The following is a 9,037-nucleotide window of genomic DNA, read 5'->3' as shown; positions in this document are numbered from 1 at the left end:
CAATTAATCGTCTCAGAAATTATTGCGATAAACGATAATATTGTTTGAAATTTGACAATAATTAGTAATTATTGTCAAATTTAAGAAGAAATGTTTGTTAATTTGTTTTGCATGTAGTACCTTTGTTCGACCACAGGATGGCAGTATAAAACTGTTTGAACCAAAGGATGGATAGTGAGTGAGCGAGCAGCGTATCTCTAAGAAAAATGAGAGGGAGGCCCCTTGACGTGACATGGGCTGCCTCTCTTCGGTTCTCAAAATGGTTGACGCTTGGTGTGGTTTGAGCTCTTTAGCATAACATTTGTCACACAAAGCTTTTAATAAAAAAATTTAAAAAATTCAGTAAACAAGTTCTCAGCTTCTTTTTGCAGAGAAAAACAACTTTTTACACGAAGGCACGAGTTTCAATTTTGGAGCTTCGACAAGACTGAGTTTTTTTTAATCCCCCGAGGTCAGCCTGTTAGCTTAGCTCATAGCTTAGCTTCTCAGCTTAGCTGCTTTTAATCCAGAAACACGATTTTTTACGGTTAAAACAGATTTTAAAGAGAAAAGAGAAAGGGCGAGGTCAGCGAAGAGCACCGGAGTTGAGCATTTTGTCATCCAGTGTCTTCAGTAGAAAGAGACACACGATGACACGATAAAGCTGATAAATGAAAATGAGGTTGATAATTTTCATTTATCATGTGATTAATTGATTTATTGTTTATTGCGACAGGCCTAGTTACAGGAGTCTGAAAACTCGCTAAGTTGTCAACAATGTCAATCCACAGGCCAATCAACGGCTGCAGTTTGCTGACGCCAGATTGTTTGTTCGGCTCGGTTGAACCACGACTGAGGTGGGTCCACAAACCAACCAGGACCAGGGATTGGAGAGTCCATGTGAATTTACCTCCCAACAGGACACTGACCCAAAGCCCCCAGAGAAAGAGACTAAACAAGTGGTTAACCTGACTGACCTGGGACATGGAGGATAGAGCGGGATGGTTTCGGTTCTCCCTTCTGGACTCCTCCCAGCCACCACAGCACCTCCACTGGTTCTGGGGGTCCAACAGCAGTGCAGGAGAGGTTGAAGGGGGCGCTGGGGAAAACCGCCACATCCTGAGGTTCTTCGGTGAAGTGAGGAACGCCTGCGAGAGAAAAAGACCCGTTGATGAACCAGCAACAGGAAGTGACACCGTGGTGCGTTCAGGGTTCCACCTTCAACTGTGATCCAAGCCCGCTCAGAGGAGAACGTCTGATCGTGGTATTCTACCTCACACCAGTACTGACCCGCATCCAGCTGCTGGACCGACTTCACACTGAAAGCACAAACAGAACTGTGCAACTCGTTCTGTGTCACAAACCTCGCAGCAGAACAAACGAGACAAACACGTTGACAAATAAATCCAACCAGCGGAGCGGAGTCCTGCTCGGTTCTGAAACGCAGCTCGTTTTAGCTCCTTCTCGTCATAAAGTGGTCAAAGCTTTGGCTGATCATGCAGAGAGGAGTGGAAGAGTCATCTCAGTGTGTCCCTTTGTCCCAGTAATCAGCTCAGTTCGGACAATTTACGAGCTGCGATAAAAAACTCGCATCCGAATCGTCTAAATTCTGCAGCATCGCACGAACAAGTTTCAAATCGAGATCTTACTCAACCTGTCGGTGCTCGGAGTGTGTGCTGGGGATGACAATCAGCTACTACCACACCAAATCTGGGCTCAACAACTGCAGACTGAGTTATAGCCCTTTAAGGGTTTGCGAAGGTCAATTAGCTGTGGCGGCCATCTTAAATCAGGCAGACTCCAAATATGAATGAGCTGTTGATCTACATCAGTTCTGAAAGTTTAATTAAAATACTGGTTCATGAGATATTTTGCTGACAGACAGAGAAAACTGAATTATCGCCTGATATCATGGTGACATGCCTCCGTTTACTCCCCAACTGAGCAGAAACACAAAACAAGTCCAACATACAAACAGGAAGTGGACATTTCTGCTGCTCTGATCTGTTTCCTGTCAGGACAGAGTTCTCTTTGGGTTCTCACATCCTGTGGTCCAGTTACTGCTCAAACATCTGGCTCATGCGTGTCTCCTTATTTAACTGGTCTTATTGGTTAACTGGTTCAGTGTCTCATTGGTTAACTGGTCTTACTGGTTTACTAGTTCAGTGTTGCATTAGTTAACTGGTCTTACTGGTTAACTAGTTCATTGTGTCATTGGTTAAGTGTTTCAGTGTATCATTAGTTAACTGGTTCAGTGTCATTAGTTAACTGGTTCAGTGTCTCATTGGTTAACAGATTGAGTGTTTCATTGTTAACTGGTTCGGTTTCTCAGTTAAGTGGTTTAATGTCTCATTGGTTTACTGGTTTAGTGTCTCATTGGTTAACTGGTTCAGTATTTCATTGGTTAACTGGATCAGAGTTTCAATGGTTAACTGGTTCAGAGTTTCACTGGTTAACTTATTGAGTTTTGTTAGTTAACTGGTGGAGTGTCTCAGTTTTCTGGTTGAGTGATTCATTGGTTAACTGGTTGAATGTCTTGTTGGTTAACTGGTTGAGTATCTCATTGGTTAGCTGATTCAGTGATGGGTGTTGCTGGACCTGTAGGAAGTCTCCCAGTGCTGCTCTCCCAGCATGAGGAACACCTGGTCTGTGCTGTACAGCTTCTCTCCATCTTTGATCCACATGATGTCGGGCTCTGCCACGCCCTCCACGGCGCAGCCCAGCCTCACCTCTTTTCCCTGAGAGACGGTCTGATTGGACGGATGTTTGGTGAACAACACACCTGCAGGAAAAATTAAAGGTTTATGCAACAATGATGTGAGCAAGAAGTGGGCGTCTATCTAAAACTGGTGGAAGCAAACTGGTTAGAGACCAACAAAAAACCCTGGAACAATGTCCAGGTATAACTAATTTGGGAAAATGTCCACAGTGAAGCACAGCAGTGGCTGCATCATAATATGGGGTTGATTTTCCTCAACTAAAACTAGGGTTTTAGTCAAAGTAAATAAACCCAAAACAGAAAGCTGATCATAAAGAGGGAATGCATTTTTCAGCATGAGGACAATGCCGAACATCTTCATCAAAAATAAACAAAAGTATTAAAATCCAAAGTTTAGACAAAAATCTGACATGAAGACGGACTTATAGCAGATCTGGAGCTCTTGTACAGGGTGAAATTAAACTTTAAATCTTAAAACGGACTTCAGCTTTCTTGGTAAAATAAAATTCTAAAGAAATTACCATTTTTTGAAACAACGAAATGCTGAAGATCTTTGTTGAAGCTGAAAGTAAATTATTAATTCAAAATTATCAGAATATGGATGCTAAAATAAGCTAAACAAAAGCTAAATAAATATATCTAAATAGAATAGCAAAAAAACTAAAATTTGCTAAACAAAAAAAGCAAAACTAAAGCTAAATATAACAAGAAAAATAGTTTAATTAAACTAAAAATTAGTTAAACAAAAGCTAAAATTATTAGAACAGTAGCAAAACAGAAGATAAAGACAAAAATCAGCCAAACTGTAGCTAAAAGCTAAAACTAGCTAAGTAAAAGTTTAAATTAAGTAAAGTACGATGAAGTATTTCAAAATGCAAATTTTTCTTTTTAAGGATTTGAAAAATATTTTTACATTATATTAGGTAAAAAAAAAAGTTTTTTTTTTTTTTTAAGTTATAAACTCAAAGTATAAAAAGTAACAAAAAAACAAAAGAAGTCAATTTTGAATGCTGACTCAGCATTCGACAATAACGGACTTGATAATTTTGGATTAAAAAAATAAAAATAAAAAAACTTCTACATTTCTATGTATGAAGTGAATCAAAGAACCAAGACAAAAAGATAAATCTAATGCCAGTGGCTCTTCATAGTTTCTATGGTAACTACACACATGGCTGCATCTCTAAAGGAGGCAGGCAGAAACAGACTGGAAAATAAGCCTCAAACCAACAGTCATTATTTGAACATGATAAGTTGTAAATTTCTTAGCCGTGGGCGGCAGAAGACTCTGATGGTCACACATGAATTTTTATGTTTTCACAGAGTTAAATAGGCAGAATGACGGTTTAAAAGACTCTTCACTTTTAGTTTCGAAAGGAATATTTTGAGCTAAAATATAATTTGTGAAAGCTTAAGCCTAGATGCTCTTTTCACTCTGGAATTTGTGTGAAAACTGTAAATCCAGCACAAGAAAGAGACATGCTGGATTAAAGACGAGAAAAATCCCTAGGTTTTGATGTATAATGTGTATATGTAACAAAAAAAATATTGTTGGAGTAGAAAGAATGAAAAAAAAAAACTTGATAGCCGAAAGGTGGGGGTGATGTCATCACCCCAATTTGAACATTCTGTGGAAAAATTGGTAAAAACCAGTGATTGTGTAAAAAGCATTAATGGTTTATAAACACCACTTCAGTCATGTGAGGTCCAACTTTCTGTGAGCCGTTAAAACTTTAAATGATGTTTAGTGATGAAGTCTGAGCGGCAAAGGCCAAAACTCCATCGAAGTCTACGGGAGGAAATTTATCATGGTTTTTTTGCCAATTTTGTCCAAGTTTCGGGATTAACGCAACGTATAATTTGAAAAAAAAAATTAAGCTGAAACTTGACAGAAGCTCATCAGGCTCTTAACCAACTTCCAGATACTGTGCATGAGGCTGACACATTGTCCAGTTTTATTCAACCTTTATTTAGACAGGTCAATCCCATTGAGGCTCTGGGACTCATTTACAAAAGACACCTGCTGTCTAAGACTTTCCTTTTTCATAAATCCTATAATTAGGGTTGGCTTATGCTGCCTTAAATTTAGAATACTAGAGGACAAATTGACCTCGTTTCCTTAAATGAATTGTTAAAATTTAATAGTTTTCATTTTATATTACTTCCATCTTATGTTTCTGCTAAAGTTTCTTCCTCGAGTCATGAGGGAGTTTTTCCTTTCCACTGTCGCCTTCATGCTTGCTCAAGATGAGAGTCCTGGGATGGAGTTAAATTCAAAGCAGTCTGCTCCTCAGATAAATTGGTATTTTTTTATTTATGGATGTTTCTGTTAACTTACTTTTACATATGAATGTTTCTGTTCAGTGCCCTGAGATGTGACTCAAAAAAAAAAAAAAGCAATTTAAGGATTATTTTGTTGCAACTTTATTGAGGTTGTCTAAAATCGTGCCTGACTTGAGGTTTATTTTTCAAGTGTCTGTTCGGCACTATTTGTTTGTTTTATCGTTATTTAAATCGCTAGTATAACAAGTTTTCCTGTCTCTTTGAGGTACGGCACAAAAAAAACAAGTACCCGTAACTTCATGGACTGAATGAACAAGTCCACACAAAGTGATGAATTCCTGACAACAGCTTATTAACACTCACCGCTCGCTCGGGTTCCCACCAGGCTCAGGAGGAATAAACACAGCGTCCACAGAAGTTGCTCCATCTTCTCATTTTGTTTCTGGTAGGAAACTAATGTCGGCTTAATGAAGCCTCATTTCCTGGCCGACAAACTGGTTCTCGGGTGTTGTTGAAGGTGAAATAATAAGAGGTTGTGGGAGGAGGAGTGGAAGACGCAGGAGTTTGGACTCGGCGAACTGCGAGAAACAAGTGCAGCCAAGCCCGTCTTGACTTGCGCATTTTACTGTGCGCGATTATCGCGATATTTCGGTAATATTACTTCGTCAGCCGGTTTCAAAATAAAAGCGGATTTCCAACACCATCTTCACCAGTCTGTTTTTAAACAAGTTTTTGTATCACATCAGTTGCTGTCTTGTATTTCAAGGTTTGCCACTTGTGCAAAAATCCACATCTGGTGCTGAAAACATAATAAGATCTAGATGTTTTATCTTTTGATTTAACTTTTAGGTCACAAAGTTAATAGTCATAAGCTGCTGTTTTTATTATTGTGTGCTATTTATTTATTTGTTTGAGATTAATCCCTTAAATGCTTTTGTTTCGCCTGGTAAAATATGTCTGCTTTTATTTTGAAAACAACACCTGATGCTACCGTAATACCGGAAGTAAGTGCGCACAGTAACATCACATGAGGAGTGTGCAGGCAGTGAGGTGTTGGAAAGTGGCAGAGCTCCTCCTTCTGATTAAAACAAGTCCACCAGGTTCATTTAAAATATTTTATTTATTTATGAAGCTTAGATCAGCAAAAAGAAAACAGAACAGTGCCTTCGAAATGTTTTACTTAAAAATACACGAGGGAAGATTTCTGAAAAGTTGATAAGTTGAAGGAGGTGTGTTTGTTTCAGAAAAAGCACCAGTATGAAGAAACACTGACAGAAGAAAAACAAATGCCTTCTGTGTTCAGGTCATCCTAAAAAAATAGTTTTATTTTTGTTTTCAAAGCTGAAATCTCCTGTTTTCAGTCATGCCATTTAAATATTTTCACACAGTCCATCGCAAAACTCAGAACCTGATTCATATCCTGATTCAGAACCTGCAAGATGTTCTGGTTTGTGTCAGAAGATCTTCTAATACCTGGCGAAACCCTGAATGTCCAGGTGTTTGTGCCGGAAATGTCAAGAAATAACGGAACAGCCGTGCATACCAACATTTTTACCAAAGACCTGGTATGAGCCGTCAGCCCTCAGAGTGCGTGATGGGGATGACTCGGCTACCACCGCACCAGATTCTAGCTCGATATCTGTAAAATCTTCAGCGTTAAGACATTTTTGGTTTTGCTGAAGACGCTCACAAGTGGCTGTCCTTCAGGGCGGCGGGTGACAATGTTGAAGGTGAGGTGAACCTCAAGAACCAGAACATGAATCAGCACGAAGCAACTAAACATTCAACTCCGAGACGCCAACAATCATATGAGCAAACGCAGGACAGAAGCTACAAGTTTTAGTTTTGATCAGCGTTAAACAAGTCAGACAAAGAAACGCCAGTTATCAGCCAGTAGTGGCTAAAAGCTAACAAGAAGCTAAAACAGTAACGGCTTATATATCAGCTAAAATAACTCCAACCACAAATATACAAATATTTAGATTTAGAGAAATGTGAGAGCGAAAGGTTTGGTAGGTGAATAGAGACAACAACCAGACAATAAGGGACACAATGATTTTAGTTCTGCAGCAACAGAACTTAAATGGGGGTTCCGCAGGGGTCCATCCTGGGTCCCCTCCTATTCTCTCTATACCTGCTGCCACTTGGTGCTATTTTCCGGAAACAACGCACCATTTCACTTCTACACCAATGACTGTCAAATTTACTTCCCCCTAAGACACAGTGGTACATGCTCTACACAACCTCTGCTCAACTGCCTGGCTGACATCAGGGACTGGATGGCTTTAAATTTCTTAAAAGTTTCAATGAAAAGAAATCTGAAGTCATGTTGTTCCCTCCCAACGACACGATCACAAACCACTGCATCGACCTTTCCGCTCTAACCCTGTCAGAAAAACAAAGAGTCACTAATCTGGGAGTGATAATGGACCCTTCCCTGAAACTTAACAATCATGTAAACATGATTGTTAAATCATGCTTCTTCCAGCTGAGGTGGCTGTCTAAACTGAAGCCCATATTGTCCAAAAATAACCTGGAGACCGTAATACATGCATTCATTACATCTAGGCTTGATTACTGCAATTCACTCCTGTTTGGTATCAGTCAAACCTCCATTGTACGACTACAACTGGTCCAGAATGCAGCAGCCCGATTTTTAACCAGTACAGGCAAAAGAGAGCACATTACACCAGTTTTGGCCTCACTGCACTGGCTACCGGGTTCACCTTCGAATCCAGTTCAAAATACTCCTGTATGTCTACAAATCGCTGAACAGTCCACCCCCCACCCACCCCGATCTGCTACAACCGTATGTCCCATCACGTTCCCTGAGGTCAGCAGACCAATTGCTGCTCACAGTTCCAGGAACTCGTCTTAAGTGCAGAGGTGACAGGGCCTTCTCTGTAGCAGGACCAAGACTTTGGAACGAGTTACCTCCGCTTGTCAGACAGGCCCCCTCCCTCTCGATTTTCAAATCCCGTTTAAAAACTCACTATTCAGTAGCTTTCAACACCAGATGATCTGTGATTTGAACCTGTACGCTCCACACTGGTTTGCGTCATATTTATTATCTGCATCAATTTTATGTCTATATTTTTGATTTACTTCATTTTGTATATTGCTTCGTGTGTTGTCTGTTGTTCTGTCTGTACAGCACTTTGGTTGGCCTTGTAGCTGTTTTAAGTGCTCTATAAATAAAATGCGTGTGGTATGGTAACATGACCCAACCAGACCCCAGTAATCACCTCTGAGGTTCTCCAAATCGTACGTCTCATGATAGAATGATCACTGAACTGGCGAGAGGCCCGTGAGGTCCAGAGCACGTAGCTGCTGCGTTCAAGAGACACACAAGCATCCGATTCAGAGGGATTCCAATAATTATTTTTTTTTTTTCTTAGACGGAGTACTTTGGTTTGGGTACTTGATGACGCTGAGGTGGTAACAAGTTTTTAAACATCATATGTTGACTTTAGCACTGCATTTCTTTTATTAAGAGCAAAGCAAACATCTTAACATCGCCTGAGTTCAACTTAAAATAACTCACAACTACGGACGTTTCACCTGCCAAGTCGAAGAGGAAGTGATGTCACCAAACATAAAGTGGTATCGGTCTAAAGTATCGGAGTGTTTTTATGAGTACAAATACGCGAGTCTGGTATCGAATCAACCCAACCTGTACTCCTGAAAAATCAAAGCCCAAATTTCCCACAAGTCTGTGTCGTCAACTAGTCTCCAACAAACACGGTCCAGTAAGAGGTTAGCTGTAGCTACGCGCACGCTCCGCTGGTTCTTGATCAAGTTTTAACCGATGTTTGTGCAACGGTGGTTCAGCATGATTCCAAATTCAATTCAGTTCAGTTTATTTATATAGCGCTAAATCACAACAAAGTTGTCTCAGGGCACTTTACAGGAACATTCACATACATAAAAGCCAATTAGTAAAGTTCTCTAAGGAATTCAGCAGACAAGTTGAATCTTTGCTTCGTTGCAGTCTCCCATCCTGAGCAAGCACAGTGGCAACAGTGGAAAGGAAAAACTCCCTTTTAAAAGGAAGAA

Source organism: Nematolebias whitei, chromosome 21, assembly GCF_014905685.2.
Source record: "Nematolebias whitei isolate Nwh7 chromosome 21, NemWhi1, whole genome shotgun sequence".
Classification (NCBI taxonomy): domain Eukaryota; kingdom Metazoa; phylum Chordata; class Actinopteri; order Cyprinodontiformes; family Rivulidae; genus Nematolebias; species Nematolebias whitei.
Note: the sequence above shows the minus strand (reverse complement) of the source record.